Source organism: Arachis hypogaea, chromosome 16 (assembly GCF_003086295.3).
Source record: "Arachis hypogaea cultivar Tifrunner chromosome 16, arahy.Tifrunner.gnm2.J5K5, whole genome shotgun sequence".
In the NCBI taxonomy this organism is placed as follows: domain Eukaryota; kingdom Viridiplantae; phylum Streptophyta; class Magnoliopsida; order Fabales; family Fabaceae; genus Arachis; species Arachis hypogaea.
The window spans coordinates 113979276-114003484 of record NC_092051.1 but is presented as its reverse complement, the minus strand read 5'-3'; the positions used below and the strand labels follow the sequence as shown (position 1 = coordinate 114003484).

Here is a 24209-nt window from a genome sequence, read left to right as displayed (position 1 = left end):
TGTGAGAATCCATGCACCAAATATAAGTCAGGAAAAGAAAGATATATTTGAAGAAATGGGATTCGGTGTCCTAGCACATGTCCCAGAAATGAATGTCTCTCATGCCCTCTTGAGAGAATTGATTTATTGCTATAATGAGTATCATGGATACCTAAAAACTCTCTATGGGAAAATATACATAACTCATCACAAGGTAGCAGCTGCCCTGGGCATAAGTAATGACGATAATACACTTTCCACTTCCCTGCTTATTTTTGGTTCATTGGTGTATGGAAAATTAAACTGAGCCTTTTGGTTGATTTGTTGCTATTAAAATATTGTAGGGAATCATTTTGCTAAAAAGGTTGATTACGACAAATTAAATCCAGAAGACAAGGTCTGTGCTGGATATGAGTGTTGAACGGGAGGAGAACTGGCAAAAATTTAAGAAGACTTTTGTCATCTTCGTACAGAAGTGCTTCTTGCTGCCGACGATGGTAAGCGTAGCCTCCCCAATCCATGAGTCGCCTGTCTTTCTTGTGGACAACATCTGAGAGTGGGATTAGGAAAAACATGTTCTCAACTTCTTGAGGAAAGGAATTGAAAACGAGAAAAAGGAAAATAAACAGTCTGTTGACGGCTATGTTTTTGTTTTGATGCTGATATACTTCTATGAAACCAAGTTTCCTCGTCCGTTCAGACCTGATGCTCCACTGGCATTGTGGGTGGCCCATTGGACAAAGCAGATGATGCTCGACTGGATTTTGGAGGAAGTAACGGATACTTTGGTAAATTAAACAAAAAATTCCCCCTAAAATTTCATTTCAAATGCTTCTAAAATACTCTGCTAACTAAAGAAGCTTCTGTTTTAGGTTATAATTAATTTATTTCTCCTACTTGCAATTGTTAGTGTGTTCATTTGAATCTTTGTGCATGCAAAAATAATTTCTTGATGATTAAAAGTTTGTCACGTTTATTCACCATATAAATCTTGTTCGGTTCGGTGGGCTTGTTCCCTTTGGTTCAACTGATTGTTAATGTGTTCATTTCAATCCTTGTGCATGCAGAAACATTTTTCTTGATGATTAAAATGTTTGTCACGTTTTATTCACCATATGAATCTTGTTTGGTTCGGTGGGCTTGCTCCCTTTGGTTTAACTGATTGTTAGTATGTTCAATTGAGTCCATGTGCATGCAAAAATATTTTTTTGATGATTAAATAATTATCACATTTTATGGCATTTTATTTAGCACATTAGTATTTTTCGGTTCAATGGGTTGCTCATGTTGATTCAGTTGATTGTTAGTGTATTTCTCATTAAATAAGTTTCTATTTTAGGGACTTCTGTGCAGAAAGCAAATAAAGAAGGAAAAAACAAAAACAAAGAAGTTAGAGAAGAAAGAAAAAAAGAAAATTGTTGATCTGGATTCTTCTTCGGAAGAAGACAGATTTTCCGAATCTGAATCCGAATCCAACAAAACACCACCAGCAAAGAGAACAAGACAACAGAGGGTGGTTAAAAAATAAAAGATTGTTGAGACAAATTCAAAAATAACAACACAAACTGAAAGCAGTCCCACGGATTCAGAATGCAAAAGTGAAACCGAACACTAGTATGTTTGATCTTCATATTGATTTCATTTAACTTGTATTTGCTTAAAGTTGTTCTTATGCACTTGTTTTTATGTATTGCAGAGAAGAAGAAATTGAAAAAATTGCCACAAAAAAGAAAAAAATCACAGAAGGTGGTTAAAAAACAAAGCTAAAAAAGGAAGCCTGTGCCGACAGATTCAGAGAGCACAAGCAAATCTGAAAGCTAGTAAGTATTATGTATGCTTGTTAAGTAAATTACAAATGTGATATTGTTCAGTTGAGTTCTTTTTAATCTAGAAATGTTTTTCTTGATGATTGAATGTGTATCATGTTTTGTTCAGCACATGAATTACTTTCGGTTCAGTACTCTTACTAATTTTCGTTCACTTGATTGTTTGCGTCTTCACTTCTCCCTTTGTATACAGAAATATTTTTCTTGATGATTGAATGTGTATCACATTTTATTCAGCATATTAATTGAGTTCGGTTCGGTGGATTCTGTCAGTTTCATTCACTTGATTGTTAGTGTCTTTTTCTTGCTTATATTTTTCTCCGGTATAAATTCGATGTGTTTGTTTGTGTTGCAGAGAAAAAGAAATCGAAAAAAGACCCATAGTAAAAAGAAAATAACCACAGAGGGTGGCAAAAAAACAAACCAAATCTGACAAGGAGTAAGTTTCTGGAATCATATTTTCTTTTATTGATGCTTTCGTTTTAGGTTCCTTGATACTTATTTTATAAACTTTCAGAACTGAACAAGTAAAAGACAGCACTGCGGAAAGAAGAAGACAAGTATTGGAGACGATAAGAGAAAAGAGATCAAAGAAAAAAAATGATGGAGCTCAGATAGCAAATGTTGCTCTGGATCAGTTTGACTCGACAGAGGCGCAAAATGATTTCTCTGAGACGTAAGATTCGGTTTCTTATACCGGGTTATTTTTTTTTTCTTTGCTGACTTTTGCTAGAACCTTTTCTAATTCCCCTGGATTTAATTACTAATATTTATTTATCTTGCTTAGACTGCCGACTGTAAATCTGGGCAACAAACCTCTCTTACAGACTCAGGCAAGCTCCACACCGTCTGTAAAGGCCCCGAAAAATACCAAGTAAATTGGTTCATTGCAGGCTTTACTTTCAGTTCAGTGGTTTCAAAAATAAATTTCATGTGTTTCTAGACCTCTTCTTTTAATCTTGGTTTATAATTTTAATTTGTTATCTTTTTTTTTAGGAAAAATACCCGGAAAGCTCGGTAAAATATTTCAGAAAAAAGAAAATCCATCAAAGAAAGAGTTCTAAAACTCCACTAGTGTAAGTTAAAAATATTTATGTTACTCTTTTAGATTTAGGTAATAATTTTTGTTTAATTAATCACACAGAAAAAGGGTTTAAATGTCACTAGTGCTAAACTTGATTCTGAGCTACAAATCATTGAGGTTCGAGAAACTCGTTTTGAACCTTTGGAAATGTAAGTTTTTCAATGTGAAAATTTTCGTTTCTCAGAACCAATTCTAATTATTCAACATTAACTTCTTCCTTGTTTACATTTCTTAGAGCTCCTATTGTGTTGTCTCTTCCAAGTTCTCTTAAGGAAGAGTTGATGAAAGATGACTTTGTCTATGTCCCTCTGGAAAGTCAAACACAAGAAATTTTTGATAATGAGTAAGTTGCACATAAAATTCTTTTTATTAATTTTAATGGAATACGATAACAATTTGGGAAAATTATTGAACTATTTTCTGTTTAATGTAGCAGCCCTTTCGAACCGCAACAGCAGCCATGCAAAGAAGCACCAGCACAACAATCGGAATAACAAAAGCAGGCTGCTGAGGAATCTTCCCTAAGGAATATGGAGTAAAAACCTCCAATGAATGTGTAAGTTTTAATTAATATCATTTTTTATAATCTTCTGGTCTAGCTGGTAATTAGAATTCTTTTTATTAGTTTTAATGGTACAGCATAATAATTTTGCGTCGTTACTGAACTTTTTTCTGTTTAATGCAGTTGTCCTCCCAAACAACAATAGCAACAAGAAGCTCCGGTGGCACGACAATTAGAAGAAAAAGCACAACATGATTTGTAAGTTTTATGCTTGTTCATATCCGGATATTTTCGGTTCACCACGTTGATTAATTCCAGTTCACTACATTATTTAATATCATTTTTGTTTAATATCATTGTTTAATATCTCTATCGTCTTGCAGTGTTGCTCATCCTAGGCAATGGAAAGATGATGTGTATTCCTTTAGCCTTGGAATAAGTCCCCCAACATCTCAACAAGCTCGCCCCTCTCAACCAACTCAGCCCTGTGAGCTGACTGTTTCACAGCTTGAAATCCTGTAAGAGGCGGTGGTAGTTGTTGGGGTGATGGCAGCATTGAAGTTTGCTGAAGCAACAACTGCCGAGCCAACCTTCACAGCTGTTGAAGTTTACAAAACTCCGGAGAAAAATAAGGAAATCACAGAGGAGTTGATCAAAAAGTGTTATCATTAGATGACACATGTCAAACAAACCAAAGATAGTAGCAACGAATATGACGCCATATTCGTCTTGAAGCATGAGGCATGTTACGAGGGGGTTAGACAACATTTCATGTCTCCAATGCCGAAAGAACAAGTGGAAAGCATGGTAAATTATTTACCAATTGCGTTAACGTTAATGATTTTTCCAAAGACTCTTATACATTATATCTAATAAATTTTCTTCCTGTATATCGTCACCATACATAGCATGATTTTTAATGAAATAAAAGGTCACCGGATTCAGGAATAAATATACATTGTGCCGCTCGATATTGTGGTAAGATAAATTCCTTACTCTGCATGATTGAATGTTTATCGCATTTCATTCAGCATATGAATTGTGTTCAGTTCAGTAGTGTTGGCTAATTATATTCACTTGTCTGGTCATTTATGATTTAACTGATGTTCGTTTTGCAGATGTTTATGTTGGGAAACCATGGCGTGGACTATATTAATCCAAGGACCAAGAAGGCCTACCGGTTTGATATCAATCAGTATGTCGACCATCGCCGTTTCCTTGACAAAAGAAAACTAGCATCACATCCATTTGTAAGTTGTCATTTCTAAAAATTCTTCGATAATTCTCTCATTTGCTATTGTTTCGACTGAAATATTCTATCAATTTACCAAACTTAACTGTTTGTGCCGATTTGCAACGGAGGGCATTGGTGGTTATGGATTGCCGATGTCTAAAAAAAGAAATTCTATGTGCTTGACCCTATCAATAAGAAGAAAAAAGATATACCTGAATTAAGAATGAAACTGAACAAATTTGTTGTAAGTTATTTTGTTGTAAATTATTCAAATTATTTAGTACATGAAAGGAGTTCGGTTCATTGTTGTTGCTTCTCTTTATTCACCATTTGTGACCCTTTCAGGGATTAATAATTTCCTAGATGAGGGTTTACGCTGGGATGGAACCCATAATGGAGGATGGAGAGGGAGAAGAAGCAGAGTATATCATGTTGAACGGTCAACGTACAGAGTAAAAATCTTTCTCTTCTATAGTGCTATTTTTAATGTATTTTATTTTGTATACTATTAACCGTATTTTATTGATTTCTTGCTTAGCTATGATTGTGGCATATACGTCATGAAATGGCTCGAAACAATTGATCCTCGAAAGATCAAACCTGGGAAGAGGTATCAATATAAAGCTTAGACACAAGTAAGTACTTTCTAAATTAATAGTGTATGTAAATTTGAACTTAGTTATTACTCGGTTAGGTGGGCTTTGTGATTTGCATTCACTTAATATTTGGTGCTTTTCTAGTTGTTTCATTATTTATCATGTTTTATTCAGTGCATCAAGGGTGTTCGATTCAGTGGTCTGGAACATTTATCATTTCAGTTCTTTCGTTTATCATTTCAGTTGGGCTCATTTCTTATGTAACTAATTCCTTTCAACTGAAATGTAGGAAGAGATTGATGGCTTCAGGCACGAATATGTTCTGTATATTCTCTTGCACGTAATGAACAAAATCAAAGACCAAGTGATTCGGGCATTTGAAGCAATAAGACTCCCGAAGCCATTTGCTGCCCTCTGTAGCCCTTATTGTAAATTCACATCTGGAGATTTAGAGAGTAAATAGGATATACTATGATTGACTGGTTGTAATTAACAATATTTTGTTTAACTTGTTTAAAAAAGCAAACAATGTATATATCTAATGTATTCATGTGAATATTAATGTAAATGTTAATCTATATATCTAATCTTAATATCAATGTATATATCTAAAGTTAGTATTTTTATCTGATTCAAGATGGATTATTCCTTGTCCCGTTGGTCAAAGATGTTAATTTATATATCTGTTGGAACTGTCTGGCTGTTGTTTTGTTCCAAGTTCACAGTGAATGGAATCAGGATATTTATCAAGATATTAAGAACCCCCAAAAATACAGTGAACTAAAATTAATACACTGGATGAACCGAAAAATTGCATATTATCAATATAGCAGAGAGCTAATTATAAAAAAAATATTTCTATCAGTATTCAGTTTCAGAAACACCTGAACTCTCTGACATAGCTCAATAAGTTGACTATTCAAAAAAGAAAAAAAGTAGCTTTTGAATAAAGAATTTCACAAAAGCTAATATCAAAACCAAAAAGTTAATATTCATTAAAGACTAACAATAGTCAGAAATTAACCCTCCTATGGCATCAGTGAACCAAAATTTGAACATGGATCAAAAGAAATGTGAATTAATAAAAACTAAAACTCGTATAATCCTCTTTGGGATAATTCATATCCAGTGCATTATAAAGGCTGGAGTTTGACTGAATCTTTGATCTGCCGTTTAAAAGGTTCAATTGCAAAAGACATAATAAATCGTATATTAGCAAAATGCACAAATGAATTTTTCCCAAATCGAAAGCAAATCAATTTTACCTCGCTTGGAGCTGTCTTTTTCTTTTTCTTTGTGGCATTTGAGATATTTTTTTTTCAGGTTTGATCCAAGTCTGTTCTTGGGCCGGCCTCTTGTTTTGATGCGTGGCAGGCTTTGAAGGTCGTTCACGTCGCTTCTTTGTGAGATAACAAACTTCTTCCTTTGTTTCTCTCTTGATATTCTTGCATCTCGGCCATGACCTTGTCAAATGCCTAGTGCAGAATTCCAGTCAGCTCCTCGGACTCGGATGCAAATTCGCATATATTGTGCGACCGAAACACTAAATTGTCGAATCTCTTGCTTCTCGACTCCAGTAAAGGCTCGTCTTGGCTGCTCTTGATGTTTGTGTGCCTCCTCTTTATGTTCTTGCTCCAGCATTCCAGTATGTATTTCAGTGCCACGTTATCCACTCACTCGAAGATTAGGACGCTCAGGGAATGATGGCACAGTATGCCCCTTGACTCGAACAGCAAGCACTGGCACTTTACCTCCCGTGATACTGCATTGTAGGTGACAAAAAATTTGTTGAATGTGGAGTTAGAAACCTTCTCTACAACTTCGTATGTTGTGAAACCTAAGGTGGAATGCATTAATCTTGTGATGCAGTTCACTTCACCTCTGAATTGTGCATGAACTTCCCTGAACTTCTCGTGGGTATACACGTGCTGAAACTGGGCCTCTATTGCTGATTTTGTTGCACACGGTATCACGGAGTGAAAATCTACAGTGTTGAATTCTGTCTCTCTTTGCTCTCTGCTTGCTAGGCAATTGTTGTATTGTTTCACGAATTGTCTCAGGGAGCTGTTGCGTGTGATGAACTTATTGAAAAATACATGTATGCTCTTACTCCTTTGTGTGCTTATCATTCCGGCCCAGAAGTAGTGATCCAGGTAAGTTGGAATCCATAAATGCCGATCCTCGTACAGCTCTGTAGAATGAAACCAAAAAACATGGGCTCCAGTGAACCGAAATGTGTGCAAGTTTAAACAAAAAGTAACAGCATGAAAATAATTTAAATTGAAACCTCGGATACCTGAGAGCCACTTGTTGCCTCAAAGGCCGTACTTTGTGAGGAAATCATTCCAGATTCTATCGAATCCATCTTTCGTGTACGAGTTCCAAACAACATGGCTCATCTCTTGTTCAATTTTTTTGTGTCCCTTGTAGCCATTTAGTTTGTTTGGGATCTTCTTCATGATGTGCTAGATGCACCACTGGCGAATTATTGTTGGCATGCACAGCTCAATTGCCCTTTGAATCAACGCAGATTGGTCGGTAAGAATGCCTTTTGGTGCCTTTCCTCCCATGCAACGGAGCCAACACTCGAATAGCCATTTGAATGATTGGATGTCCTCATTTTTCATCAGCGCGCATCCAAGAAGTGTCGACTGACCGTGGTGATTCATGCCCACAAAAGAACCTAAAACCAAATTGTACCTGCATAAATAGACGCACCCAGACTGTGATGAACCGAAATTTGTAAATTCACTGAACCTAAAACTATATGTGACTGAACGGAATACCTGTTTGTGCTGTAGGTGGTGTCGAATGAAACCATGTCTCTGAAATACTAACATGCGGCCCTGCTTCTTGCATCGGCCAGGAATGCATGTTTGATGCAGTGATCGCCTTCGAGGTTGAGATCGAAGAAGAAATTTTGGTTCTTCTCTTTCATTCTTTGTAGGTACTTCCCAAATTCTTTGGCATCATCTTGTTCGAAAACATTCCGTACTTCCCTTGTGATGTAATTCCTTACATCTTTTTCTATAAAACTTAGTTCACGGTAGCTGTCGGCTGTTGCCACAAATGATTGGTAAGTTTTGCTCGGTCTGTGGTGCGGAATTTATAAACACAAACTAACCGGAAAGTGCACCAGGTCGTACCAAGTAATACCTCAGGTGAGTGAGGGTCGATCCCACAAGGATTGAGGGACTAAGCAACAATGGTTGATTAATTTACTTAGTTAGACAAGCAGAAAATAGTGTTTGAGAGTCCAAAAGCATTAAACAGTAAATTCAGAATATCAAAAGACAGGCAAGTAAACAAGTTGTAAATAATATATGGAGAAACAGTTAAGGCTTCAGAGTTATCTATTTTCTGGATTGACTTTTCTTATTAATTTATTTTAATCATCCAAGATTTAATTCATGGCAAACTATATGTGACTAGACCCTAATTTCTTAGACCTTTCTAGTCTCCTCTAACTTTCATCAACCGCCAATTCCTTGGTTAATTAATTCCAATTAGGAGATGAAGTTTAATTCTAGTTATTATGCCACAAAAATTCTAATTACCCAAACATAAGAGGATTATATGTCACTTATACTGTTAAGTCCAGATAATTATGGCATCTTCCTTGGCAAGTTATTTTGAATTATGGCACTACATTCCTTAGTCAGGACCACTGTCTCATCTCCCTTTAAAGGCTTCTTCTTTGACAACAATTCCTTCATGAATTTGACATAGAGAGGCATTTGCTCCAAAACCTCAGCAAAAAAAATATTGATTTGCAACTTTCTAAAGACTTCTAAGAACTTTGAAAACTGCTTGTCCTTGGTCTCCTTTTGAAGTCTCTGAGGATATGGCATTTTAGGCTTGTACTCAGGAGCCTTTGGCAATGTAGGATAAGTGTCAAGAGAGTCTGGGAATGGGTTGTCCACATGCTTTGGAGGGACGTGCTCTACTTCTTCTTTCTTCTTCTATGGAGCTTCTTTTTCAACTGGCTCCTCATTAACTTGTGCTTCCATACTTGCCACTTGTCCACTTATCAAGGTGATAGCATTGCATTCCTCTCTTAGATTTGGAATTGTGTTACCAGGAAGGCTATTAATGGTCCTCTTATCAATTTCATTAACTTTTGTGGCTAATTGACCTATCTGAATCTCCCAGTTTTGAATTGTATTTGCAGACTTTTCAGGTATTTACTTGCTCAATTGGCCCATTCGCACCTCCAAGTTTCTAATGGAGGCTCTGGTTTCCTGCATAAAACTCCTCATCATCTCCCAATTAGAATCTTGTTGGGATTGAGAGTTTTTCTGCTGAGGTGGTTGTTGTTGATGAGACTGAAATTGGCGGTTATTATGATTGTTCTGTTGGAAACTGCCCTGAGAATTATTGTTGAAATTCTGAGATCTCTGAGGTTGGTCCATCCACCCAAGATTGTATGTCTTAGAGTATGGATCATTATTGGGATTTCTAGGACCACTCCCCATGTAATTTACCTGTTCAAAAAAGGATTGAGCATAATCATAATTCTCATTTTGTACAAAATTACCTGTCATGTCATAAGAGACCTCTTGAGGTGGATTTTAGGTGTTGATAGCTGAGACTTGCATGCCACCTATATGCTGAGTAAGTAAATTTATTTGCTGAGACATAAGCTTGTTCTGAGCAAGAATAACATTAACAGTTTCCATTTCCAACACACCTCTCTTCTGAGAAGTCTTTGAGTTCACAGGATTCTTGTTTGATGAGTATAAATATTGGTTGCTAGCAACCAACTCAATAAGCTCAATAGTCTCCTCTGATGTCTTCTTCTTGTGCAGTGAACCACCTACAGAATTATCTAAGCACATCTTGGACATTTCACCTAAACCTTCATAAAAGATATCTAGTTGGGTCCATTTGGAGAACATGTCCGGAGGGCATTGCCTAGTCAGTAGCTTGTATCTCTCCCAAGCTTTATAAAGAGTTTCACCATCCTTTTGCCTCAAGGTCTGAACCTCTACCCTAAGCTTAGTCAGCTTCTTTGGTGGGAAAAATTTAGTAAGAAACTCAGTAACAACCTTGTCCCAAGTATTCAAACTCTCCTTGGGTTGGAAATCTAGCCATAGCTTTACTCCATCCCTCAGAGCAAACGGGAAGAGCATGAGTTTGTACACCTCAGAATTCACTCCATTTGTCTTTACAGTATCACAAATCTGCAGAAAATTAGAAATAAATTGATTTGGGTCTTCGTGGGGAAGACCATGATACTGGCAGTTTTATTGCACCAGGGGGACCAATTGTGGCTTTAACTCAAAGTTGTTCACAGCTATAGGAGGCACCACAATGTTTTTCCCATAAAGATCTGCAGTAGGAGCAGAGTAAGACCCAAGTACTCTCTTTTGTTGCTCATTCCCATCGGATTTGCCACATTGGCATTAACAGCATTATTAGGATCCATAGTGGACTCTGCAGCCTTGTAAAGTCTTGCTTGTTGCAAACGCCGCCTGAAAGTCTTTTCAGGTTCAGGATCAAAGTCTAAAAGATGTTTCTTGTCTCTGTTCTTGCGCATAAACAGACAGAAGACAAGAAAAGATGGAACTCTCTACGTCAGAGTACAGAAAATTTCCAGTGAGGTAACCTGTGTAAACAATTAAAATAAAAATACTAAATAGAATAAATAAATAAATTTAGATATTTGTAGGCAAAATTAGGACAGAAATATTCGAAATTAACAAGAAAAATAAACAGGAAAAAATGAAATAAAAATAACTAGGGGACACCAAACTTAATTTCAGAAATTAAGGAAAAATATTAGTGATATTTATTTATTTATTTTTTTTGAAAATACTAAAGCAAAATTTAAATAAAATTAAAACTAAAATGCCTAATCTAAGTAATCAAACAACCAATAGTTGTTAATCACTATCAATCCCCGGCAACGGCGCCAAAAACTTGGTGCGGAATTTATAACCACAAACTAACCGACAAGTGCACCGGGTCGTACCAAGTAATACCTCAGGTGAGTGAGGGTCGATCCCACAAGGGTTGAGGGACTAAGCAATAATGGTTGATTAATTTACTTAGTTAGACAAGCAGAAAATAGTGTTCCGAGAGTCCAAAATCATTAAACAGTAAATTCAGAATATCAAAAGACAGGCAAGTAAACAAGTTGTAAATAATATATGGAGAAACAGTTAAGACTTCAGAGTTATCTATTTTTCGGATTGACTTTTCTTATTAATTTATTTTAATCATTCAAGATTTAATTCAAGGCAAACTATATGTGACTAGACCCTAATTCCTTAGACCTTTCTAGTCTCCTCTAACTTTCATCAACCGCTAATTCCTTGGTCAATTAATTCCAATTAGGGGGTGAATTTTAATTCTAGTTATTATGCCATAAAAATCCTAATTACCCAAATATAAGAGGATTATATGTCACGTATCCCGTTAAGTCCAGATGATTAGAAATTTAGGAGAATATGTTTTCAAGCTGTTGTTCAAGTAAAGAGCTTTTCCATGTTATACCAGAACTCAATTAGAAAGAGGGTCATACTTCCGTTCCACCCAAATTCATAAGATAAAGAATGAAAATAATTATTGAAATATAAATCAGTGCATGAATTAAAATAGAAAAATAATAGTATCAATCCATACAATAGACAGAGCTCCTAATAACCTTAACAGTGGAGGTTTAGTTGCTCATGGTTCAGAGAGAAAATTAGGATTCTGGTAAACTGTAAATTGGGCTGAGGTGGAATGATGTTGGAATCCCCCAGAAGAGAAGTTTCTTTTACCTTTTATATCTAATCCTAATTAATTTAAAATCTATTTTCTAAAACTAATAAAATATATTTTCCTATTTATAAAATTTAAAGTTTAAACCAGAATTAATTATAGCAATTAGCGTTCTCTGCGTTTTCTGCACGTGCCGCATGTCACGTGTACGCGTCAGTCATGCGTACGCGTCGATAGTCTTCTTTGCGTGTCATGCGTACGCGTCAGGTACGCGCACGCGTTGCTGTGCAAATCTCCAAATCACGCGCACGCGTCTGGTATGCACACGCGTCAGGTACGCGCACGTGTCGCTCCTCGCTGGTCATCTCCTTTAATTCTTGTGCTCCTTCCATTTGTGCAAGCTCTCTCTATCCTCTATGCTATTCCTGCCCTATATAGCCTTCTTCTCTTTTTCTGCGGAAGCTCCATTAAATCCAACCAAATGCTACCTAAAATAAACAGAATTGCACACGACTCAAAGTAGCATTCATAGTGGTTAAAAGATAATTAATTCTTGATTAAACTCAACAAATTGATGCAAATTCACTAGGAAAAGATAGGAAAGATGCTTACGCATCAGAACACCAAACTTGAGATGTTGCTTGTCCTCAAGCAACCAAAATAAGTGCAAGATTAAGATGTGAATTTGCATGAGAAGTGGTGCGTGGCAGAAGTTAGACCAATTAAGAGATTTTTTTAAAAAGAGAACAGCGTTGCAAGTATAGCCCTTAACCAGCTAAAATCCGCCTCACCAATTTAAAAAGGGTGTCACAAAAAATTTAGAATAAAAATACTGGGAGTATGAATCCCAGGTCGTCTCCCAACGCGTCGCTACATTTTTTTCATTCCGCGCGCTCGCGTGAGCCATGTGCACGCGTCAGTCTTCGTTGGTCATCTCCTTACTTTCTTGTGTTTCTTCTATTTTTGCAAGCTTCCTCTCCATTCTCTAAGCCATTCCTGCCCTATAAAGCCTGAAACACTTAACACACGGATCACGACATTGAATGGTATAAAGGAGAATTAAAATATACTAATTAAAGATCTCTAGGAAGCAAGTTTTCAACCATAAACAATACTAGGAAGGAATTATAAAATCATGCAATTAGTATGAATAAGTGGGTGATGACTTGATGAAACCACTCAATTAAACACAAGATAAACCATAAAATAGTGGTTTATCAACCTCCCCACACTTAAACATTAGCATGTCCTCATGCTTAGCTTAAGGAGATAAAACAAATGAGTAGGGAAAAGTAAGACTCATGCAATGCAATGCAACCTATGTATATGAATGCAGCTATATGATAAAATAATTTTGTCTACTTAGTTAAAAATAAATAAGTTCTTTCAAGAAAAAAATAAATCAAATTCCACTAACTCAAATTATACAATAAAAGCAAGTAAACTCGTAGGAAGACAGCTTATGAAAGCAGGGAACATAGAATTAAGCATTGAACCCTTACTGATGGTGTATATGCACTCTAGTCACTCTAGTGTATAGGGTAATCACTCTACTCTTCTCTAATCATGCTTTCTGATGAGCGGATAATTTATACGCTTTTTGGCATTGTTTTTAGTATGTTTTTAGTAGAATCTGGTTACTTTTAGGGATGTTTTCATTAGTTTTTATGCTAAATTCACATTTCTGGACTTTACTATGAGTTTGTGTGTTTTTCTGTGATTTCAGGTATTTTCTGGCTGAAATTGAGGGACTTGAGCAAAAATCAGATTCAGAGGTTGAAGAAGGACTGCTGATGCTGTTGGATTCTGACCTCCCTGCACTCAAAGTGGATTTTCTGGAGCTACAGAACTCAAAATGGCGCGCTTCCAATTGCGTTGGAAAGTAGACATCTAGGGCTTTCCATCAATGTATAAGGGCATTTGAACGAGTTTAGATGACGTAAAAGGGCATTGAACGCCAGTTCTACGCTGCTGTCTGGAGTTAAACGCCAGAAACAAATCACAAACCAGAGTTGAACGCCAGAAATACGTTACAACCTGGAGTTCAACTCCAGAAAGAGCCTCTGCACGTGTAACATTCAAGCTCAGCCCAAGCACACACCAAGTGGGCCCCGGAAGTGGATTATGCATCAATTACTTACTTCTGTAAACCCTAGTAGCTAGTTTATTATAAATAGGACTTTTTACTATTGTATTAGACATCTTTTGATCACTTTTAGATCTCTAGACCTCCATGGGAGGCTGGCCACTCGGCCATGCTTACCCTCTATTCACTTATGTATTTTCAAACGGTAGAGTTTCTGCACTCCATAGATTAAGGTGTGGAGCTCTGTTGTTCCTCAAAGATTAATGCAAAGTACTACTGTTTTCTATTCAATTCAACTTGTTCCGCTTCTAAGATATTCATTCGCACTTCAACCTGAATGTGATGAACGTGACAATCATCATCATTCCCCATGAACGCGTGCCTGACAACCACTTCCGTTCTACCTTCGATTGAATGATTATTTCTTAGATCTCTTAATCAGAATCTTCGTGGTGTAAGCTAGATTGATGGCGGCATTCATGAGAATTCGGAAGGTCTAAACCTTGTCTGTGGTATTCTGAGTAGGATTCTGGGATTGAATGACTGTGACGAGCTTCAAACTCGCGATTGCTGGGCGTAGTGACAGACGCAAAAGGAGGGTAAATCCTATTCCAGCATGATCGGGAACCTCAGATGATTAGCCGTGCTGTGACAAAGCATTTGGACCATTTTCACAAGAGGAGGGGATGTAACCATTGACAACAGTGATGCCCTTGCATAAAGCCAGCCATGGAAAGGAGTAGGATTGATTGGATGAAGACAGCAGGAAAGCAGAGATTCAGAGGAACGAAAGCATCTCTACATGCTTATCTGAAATTCTCACCAATGAATTACATAAGGGTTTCTATCCTTATTTTTTGTTTAATTAGTATTATTTTCGAAAACTTCATAATCAATTATTATCCACCTGACTGAGATTTACAAGGTGACCATAGCTTGCTTCATACCAACAATCTCCGTGGGATCGACCCTTACTCACGTAAGGTTTATTACTTGGACGACCCAGTGCACTTGCTGGTTAGTTGTATCGAGGTTGTGACAAATTATGAATTTAGATTAGAGCACCAAGTTGTTGGAGCCAATACCAGAGATCACAATTTTGTGCACCAAGTTTTTGGCGCCGTTGCCGGGAATTGTTCGAGTTTGGACAACTAATGGTTCATCTTGTTGCTCAGATTGGGTAAATTTCTTTTCATTTTCTTTTCAAAAATTTTTCAAAAAAAAAATCTTTCAAAAATTTCTCCTTTGTTTTCGAAAAAAAATGTAACTTTTTTAAAATAAAAATATTTTCAAAAATATATTTTTCTTCAGAATTTTTAAGAATGAATTCTAGTGTTTCATGATGATTTGTTGAATCCTGGCTGGCTGTGAAGCCATGTCCAAATTCCTTTGGACTGAGGATTCAATTAATCACTTCAGTGCATGTAATTACATACTAAAGCTTGGCTGGCTAATAAGCCATGCCTGACCCTTTGATTGGAGCTTTAGTTTAAAGAGCGTAAGATTCCTGGAATTCATATTAAAAATTTTGGAATCCTTATTTTTCTTTCTCAAAATTATTTTCGAAAAAATTAAAAGAAAATACAAAAAAAATTCATAAAAAAAATTCATAAAAAAATCAAAAAAAAATATTTCATGTTTCTTGTTTGAGTCTTGAGTCAAGTTGAAAGTTTGGTGTCAATTGTATATTCATCTTGCATTTTTCGAAAAAATTCATGCATTCATAGTGTTCTTCATGATCTTCAAGTTGTTCTTGGTAAGTCTTCTTGTTTGATCTTGATATTTTAGTGTTTTGTGTTGTATGGTGTTTTTCATATGCATTCTTGAATTCTTAGTGTCTAAACATGAAAGATTTCTAAGTTTGGTGTCTTGCATGTTTTCTTTGCATATAAAAATTTTCAAAAATATGTTCTTGGTGTTCATCTTGACATTCATAGCATTCTTGCATGCATTCATTGTTTTGATCTAAAATTCCCATGCATTGAGCATTTTTAGTGTTTTTCTCTCTCATCATAAAAATTCAAAAATCAAAAAAAAAATATCTTTCCTTTTTTCACTCATAAATTTCGAAAATTAGATTTGACTTTTTCAAAAATTTTAAAAATCTAGTTGTTTTCATGAGCCAAATCAAATTTTCAATTTGAAAATCTTATCTTTTTCAAAATCTTTTTCAAAAATCAAATCTTTTTCAATTTTCTTAGTTATTTTCAAAAATTTTAAAAATATTTTTCAAAAATCTTTTTCTTAATTTTATATCATAATTTTCGAAAATAACATCATCAATTAATGTTTTGATTCAAAAATTTCAAGTTTGCTACTTGCTTGTTAAGAAAGATTCAAACTTTAAGTTCTAGAATCATATCTTGTGATTTCTTGTGAATCAAGTCATTAATTGTGATTTTAAAAATCAAATCTTTTTCAAAACTAATTTCAATCATATCTTTTCAAAAATATCTTCTTATCTTATCTTTTTCAAAATTTGATTTTAAAATATCTTTTCTAACTTCTTATCTTCTTATCTTTTCAAAATTTATTTTCAAATTTGTTTCAACTAACTAACTAACTTTTTGTTTGTTTCTTATCTTTTTCAAAACTACCTAACTAACTCTCTCTCTTTCTCTAATTTTTGAAAATATCTTCCCTCTTTTTCAAAATTTCTTTTTAATTAACTAATTATTTCAATTTTTGATTTTTATTTTCGAAAATTACTAACCTTTTGCAAAAACTATTTTCGAAAATCACTAACTCTTTTTCAAAAATTATTTTTGAAATTTTCCCTCTCTCATCTTATTCCATTTATTTATTCATCTACTAACATCTCCTCACCCTTGTGTTTCTTTTCTTACATTACATTCTTTGTCCCCTTCCTTTTTTTCACTCACACAGGGACCTCTATACTGTGGTATAAAGGATCCCTATTATTATTATTATTATTATTATTTTATTATTATTATTATTATTATTATTATTATTATTATTATTATTATTATTATTATTATTATTATTATTATTATTATTATTATTATTATTATTATTATTATTATTATTATTTATTATTATTATTATTATTATTATTATTATTATTATTATTATTATTATTTTATTATTATTATTTTATTATTATTATTATTATTATTATTATTATTATTATTATTATTATTATTATTATTATTATTATTATTATTATTATTATTATTATTATTATTATTATTATTATTATTATTATTATTATATTATTATTATTATTATTATTATTATTATTATTATTATTATTATTATTATTATTATTATTATTATTATTATTATTATTATTATTATTATTATTATTTCTGTGCCCTCTTCTTTGTCATATGAGCAGGAGCAAGGACAAGAATATTCTTGTTGAAGCAGATCCAGAACCTGAAAGGACTCTGAAGAGGAAACTAAGAGAAGCTAAATTACAACAATCCAGAGATAACCTTTCAGAAATTTTCGAACAGGAGGAGGAGATGGCAGCCGAAAATAATAATAATGCAAGGAGGATGCTTGGTGACTTTACTGCACCAAATTCCAATTTACATGGAAGAAGCATCTCCATTCCTGCCATTGGAGCAAACAACTTTGAGCTGAAACCTCAGCTAGTTTCTCTGATGCAGCAGAACTGCAAGTTTCATGGACTTCCATCTGAAGATCCTTTTCAGTTCTTAACTGAATTCTTGCAGATCTGTGATACTGTTAAGACTAATGGAGTAGATCCTGAAGTCTACAGGCTCATGCTTTTCCCTTTTGCTGTAAGAGACAGAGCTAGAGTGTGGTTGGACTCTCAACCCAAAGACAGCCTGAACTCTTGGGATAAGCTGGTCAAGGCTTTTTTGGCCAAATTCTTTCCTCCTCAAAAGCTGAGTAAGCTTAGAGTGGATGTTCAAACCTTCAGACAGAAAGAAGGTGAATCCCTCTATGAAGCTTGGGAGAGATACAAAGGACTGACCAAAAAGTGTCCTTCTGACATGCTTTCAGAATGGACCATCCTGGATATATTCTATGATGGTCTGTCTGAATTGGCTAAAATGTCATTGGATACCTCTGTAGGTGGATCCATTCACTTAAAGAAAATGTCTACAGAAGCTCAAGAACTCATTGACATGGTTGCTAATAACCAGTTCATGTACACTTCTGAGAGGAATCCTGTGAATAATGGGACGCCTATGAAGAAGGGAGTTCTTGAAATTGATACTCTGAATGCCATATTGGCTCAGAATAAAATATTGACTCAGCAAGTCAATATGATTTCTCAAAGTCTGAATGGAATGCAAGCTGCATCCAACAGTACTCAAGAGGCATCTTCTGAAGAAGAAGCTTATGATCCTGAAAACCCTGCAATAGCAGAGGTAAATTATATGGGTGAATCTTATGGAAACACCTATAACCCATCATGGAGAAATCATCCAAATTTCTCATGGAAGGATCAAAAGCCTCAACAAGGCTTTAATAATGGTGGAAGAAATAGGTTTAACAGTAGTAAATCTTTTCCATCATCCACTCAGCAACAGACAGAGAACTCTGAACAAAATACCTCTAATTTAGCAAACTTAGTCTCTGATCTGTCCAAGGCCACTGTAAGTTTCATGAATGAAACAAGGTCTTCCATTAGAAATTTGGAAGCACAAGTGGGCCAGCTGAGTAAAAGGATCACTGAAATCCCTCCTGGTACTCTCCCAAGCAATACAGAAGAAAATCCAAAAGGAGAGTGCAAGGCCATTGAATTAATCACCATGGCCGAACCTGTGAAGGAAGGAGAGGACGTGAATCCCAAGGAGGAAGACCTCCTGGGACGTCCAGTGATCAATAAGGAGCTTTCCTTTGAGGAACCAAAGAAATCTGAGACTCATCTAGAGACCATAGAGATTCCATTAAACCTCCTTATGCCATTCATGAGCTCTGATGAGTATTCCTCTTCTGAAGAGAATGAGGATGTTACTGAAGAGCAAGCTGCCAAGTTTTTTGGTGCAATCATGAAGCTGAATGCCAAATTATTTGGCATTGCAACTTGGGAAGATGAACCTCCCTTGTTCACCAATGAACTAAATGATCTTGATCAACTGACATTGCCTCAGAAGAAACAGGATCATGGAAAGTTCTTAATACCTTGTACCATAGGCACCATGATCTTTAAGGCTCTGTGTGACCTTGGTTCAGGAATAAACCTCATGCCCCTCTCTGTAATAGAGAAACTGGGAATCTATGGGGTGGAAGCCACTAAAATCTCATTAGAAATGGCGGACAATTCAAGAAAACAGGCTTATGGACAAGTAGAGGACGTGTTAGTAAAGGTTGAAGGCCTTTACATCCCTGCTGATTTCATAGTCTTTGATACTGGGAAGAATGAGGATGAATTCATCATCCTTGGAAGACCCTTCCTAGCCACAGCAAGAGCTGTGATTGATGTGGACAGAGGAGAATTGATCCTTCAAATAAATGAGGACAACCTTGTGTTTACAACTCAAGGATCTCTCTCTGCATCCATGGAGAGGAAGCATAAAAAGCTTCTCTCAAAGCAGAGTCAAACAAAGCCCCCACAGTCAAACTCTAAGTTTGGTGTTGGGAGGCCACAACCAAATTCTAAGTTTGGTGTTGAACTTCCATATCCAAACTCTAAGTTTGGTGTTGGGAAGTCTCAACAATACTCTGAAGATCTGTGAGGCTCCATGAGAGCCCACTGTCAAGCTATTGACATTAAAGAAGCGCTTATTGGGAGGCAACCCAATTTTTATTTATCTAACTATATTTTTCTTAGTTATATGTCTTTATAGGTTCATGATCATGTGGAGTCACAAAATAAATATAAAAATTAAAAACGGAATCAAAAACAGCAGAAGAAAAATCACACCCTGGAGGAAGACCTTACTGCGTTTAAACGCCAGTAAGAAGCATGTTTTGGGCGTTCAACGCCAGAACAGAGCATGGTTCTGGCGCTGAACGCCAGAAATGCACCCTGGAGAAGAGCTGGCGCTGAACGCCCAGAACAAGCATGGTTCTGGCGTTCAACGCCAGAAATAGGCTACAAATGGGCGTTCAACGCCCAGAACAAGCACCAATCTGGCGCTGAACGCCCAGAGTTGTGTGCAAGGGCATTTTGCATGCCCAATTTGGTGCAAGGTTGTAAATCCTTGAACACCTCAGGATCTGTGGACCCCACAGGATCCCCACCTACCTCCACTCACTTCTTCTCACCCCTCTCTCACACAATCCCATAAACACTCTTCCCCAAAACTCTTCACCAATCACCTCTTCACCACTCACATCCATCCACTCTTCCCCATAAACCTACCTCATAAACTCCACCTAAATCCCACCCAATCCCACCCTAAATGGCCGAAACTTACCCCCCTTCCTTCCCTATATATAACCCTCCATTCTTCCTCATTTTCACACAACACAACCCTCTTTTTTCTTCTTGGCCGAAACACACCTTCCCCCTCCTCTCTATATTTTCTTCTTCTTCTTCATCTATTCTTTCTTCTCTTGCTCGAGGGCGAGCAAAATTCTAAGTTTGGTGTGGTAAAAGCATAAGCTTTTTGTTTTTCCATTACCAGTGATGGCACCTAAGACTGGAGAATCCTCTAGAAAAGGGAAAGGGAAGATAAAAGCTTCCACCTCCGAGTCATGGGAGATGGAAAGGTTCATCTCCAAAGCTCATCAAGACCACTTCTATGATGTTGTGGCCAAGAAGAAGGTGATCCCCGAGGTCCCTTTTAAACTCAAGAAAAATGAGTATCCGGAGATCCGACATGAAATTCAAAGAAAAGGTTGGGAAGTTCTAACAAACCCCATCCAACAAGTCGGCATCCTAATGGTTCAAAAGTTCTATGCTAATGCATGGATCACTAGGAATCATGATCAAAGTAAGAACCCGAACCCAAAGAATTATCTCACCATGGTTCGGGGGAAATACTTAGATTTTAGTCCGGAAAATGTGAGGTTGGCGTTCAACTTGCCAAACATGGAAGAGAATGCACGCCCCTACACAAGGAGAGTCAACTTTGATCAAAGGTTGGACCAAGTCCTCATGGACATATGTGTAGAAGGAGCTCAATGGAAGATTGACTCAAAAGGCAAACTGGTTCAACTAAGAAGACTGGACCTTAAGCCTGTAGCTAGATGATGGTTGGAGTTCATTCAATGCTCAATCATTCCCACTAGCAACCGGTCTGAAGTTACTATAGACCGGGCCATCATGATCCATAGCATCATGATTGGAGAAGAGGTGGAAGTTCATGAGATTATACCTCAAGAACTCTACAAGGTGGCTGACAAGTCCTCTACTATGGCAAGGTTAGCCTTTCCCCACCTCATTTGCCACCTATGCAATTCGGCTGGGATTGACATAGAGGGAGATATCCTCATTGAAGAGGACAAGCCCATCACTAAGAAAAAGATGGAGCAATCAAGAGAGCATAGAAAAGCTCATCATCAAGAAATCCCTGAGATTCCTCAAGAGATGCACTTCCCTCCACAGAACTTTTGGGAGCAAATCAACACCTCCCTAGGAGAATTAAGTTCAAACATGGGATAATTAAGGGTGGAACATCAAGAGCACTCCATCATCCTTCATGAAATTAGAGAAGATCAAAAAGCAATGAGGGAAGAGCAACAAAGGCAAGGAAGAGACATAGAAGAGCTCAAGGACATCATTGGTTCCTCAAGAAGGAAACGCCACCATCACTAAGGTGGACTCATTCCTTGCTCTTACATTCTCTGTTTTTCGTTTTCTCTATGTTAAGTGCTTATCTATGTTTGTGTCTTCATTACATGATCATTAGTATTTAGTAACTATGTCTTAAAGTTATGAATGTCCTATGAATCCATCACCTCTCTTAAAATGAAAACTGTTTTAATTCAAAAGAACAAGAGTTACATGAGTTTTGAATTTATCCTTGAACTTAGTTAAATTATATTAATCTGGTGACAATGCTTCTTGTTTTCTGAATGAATGCTTGAACAGTGCATATGTCTTTTGAAGTTGTTGTTTAAGAATGTTAAATATGTTGGCTCTTGAAAGAACGATGATAAGGAGACATGTTATTTGATAATCTGAAAAATCATAAAAATGATTCTTGAAGCAAGAAAAAGAAGCAAAGAACAAAGCTTGCAGAAAAAAAAATAGGCGAAAAAAAATAGAAAGAAAAAGAAAAAGCAAGCAGAAAAAGCCAAAAGCTCTTAAAACCAAGAGGCAAGAGCAAAAAGCCAATAACCCTTAAAACCAAAAGGAAAGGGCAATAAAAAAGGGATCCCAAGGCTTTGAGCATCAGTGGATAGGAGGGCCCAAAGGAATAAAATCCTGGTCTAAGCGGCTAAACCAAGCTGTCCCTAACCAAGTGCTTGTGGCGTGAAGGTGTCAAGTGAAAACTTGAGACTGAGCGGTTAAAGTCAAGGTCCAAAGCAAAAGAAGAGTGTGCTTAAGAACCCTGGACACCTCTAATTGGGGACTTTAGCAAAGCTGAGTCACAATCTGAAAAGGTTCACTCAATTATGTGTCTGTGGCATTTATGTATCCGGTGGTAATACTGGAAAACAAAGTGCTTAGGGCCATGGCCAAGACTCATAAAATAGCTGTGTTCAAGAATCATCATACTGAACTAGGAGAATCAATAACACTATCTGAACTCTGAATTCCTATAGATGCCAATCATTCTGAACCTCAATGGATAAAGTGAGATGCCAAAACTATTCAAGAAGCAAAAAGCTACAAGTCCCGCTCATTTAATTGGAGCTATGTTTCATTGATAGTTCGGAATTTATAGTATATTCTCTTCTTTTTATCCTATTTGATTTTCAGTTGCTTGGGGACAAGTAACAATTTAAGTTTGGTGTTGTGATGAGCAGATAATTTATACGTTTTTTGGCATTGTTTTTAGTATATTTTTAGTAGAATCTGGTTACTTTTAGGGATGTTTTCATTAGTTTTTATGCTAAATTCACATTTCTGGACTTTACTATGAGTTTGTGTGTTTTTCTATGATTTCAGGTATTTTCTGGCTGAAATTGAGGGACTTGAGCAAAAATCAGATTCAGAGGTTGAAGAAGGACTGCTGATGCTGTTGGATTCTGACCTCCCTGCACTCAAAGTAAATTTTCTGGAGCTACAGAACTCAAAATGGCGCGCTTCCAATTGCGTTGGAAAGTAGACATCCAGGGCTTTCCAGCAATGTATAATAGTCCATACTTTGAACGATTTTATACGACGTAAAAGGGCGTTGCACACCAGTTCTATGCTGCTGTCTGGAGTTAAACGCCAGAAACAAGTCACAAACCAGAGTTGAACGCTAGAAATACGTTACAACCTGGCGTTCAACTCCAGAAAGAGCCTCTGCATGTGTAACATTCAAGCTCAGCCCAAGCACACACCAAGTAGGCCCCGGAAGTGGATTTATGCATCAATTACTTACTTCTGTAAACCCTAGTAGCTAGTTTATTATAAATAGGACTTTTTACTATTGTATTAGACATCTTTTGATCATTTTTAGATCTCTAGACCTCCATGGGAGGCTGGCCACTCGGCCATGCTTACCCTCTATTCACTTATGTATTTTCAAACGGTAGAGTTTCTACACTCCATAGATTAAGGTGTGGAGCTCTGCTGTTCCTCAAAGATTAATGCAAAGTACTACTGTTTTCTATTCAATTCAACTTATTCCGCTTCTAAGATATTCATTCGCACTTCAACCTGAATGTGATGAACGTGACAATCATCATCATTCCCCATGAACGCGTGCCTGACAACCACTTCCGTTCTACCTTCGATTGAATGATTATCTCTTAGATCTCTTAATCAGAATCTTCGTGGTGTAAGCTAGATTGATGGCGGCATTCATGAGAATCCGGAAGGTCTAAACATTGTCTGTGGTATTCTGAGTAGGATTCTGGGATTGAATGACTGTGACGAGCTTCAAACTCGCGATTGCTGGGCGTAGTGACAGACGCAAAAGGAGGGTGAATCCTATTCCAGCATGATCGGGAACCTCAGATGATTAGCCGTGATGTGACAGAGCATTTGGACCATTTTCACAAGAGGAGGGGGTGTAACCATTGACAACGGTGATGCCCTTGCATAAAGCCAGCCATGGAAAGGAGTAGGATTGATTGGATGAAGGCAGCAGGAAAGCAGAGATTCAGAGGAACGAAAGCATCTCTACACGCTTATCTGAAATTCTCACC

The 24209-nt window shown here is 36.6% G+C and overlaps 1 non-coding gene across 1 annotated transcript; it reads right to left on the bottom strand.

Annotated features, from left to right (window-relative positions):
- Nucleotides 1-17899: 17899 nt before the first annotated feature.
- On the bottom strand, nucleotides 17900-18007 carry LOC112760213 (small nucleolar RNA R71). Its single transcript, XR_003180664.1, has one exon. It is a non-coding gene; the product is annotated as a small nucleolar RNA R71 (small nucleolar RNA).
- Between the last annotated feature and the right edge of the window lie 6202 nt (nucleotides 18008-24209).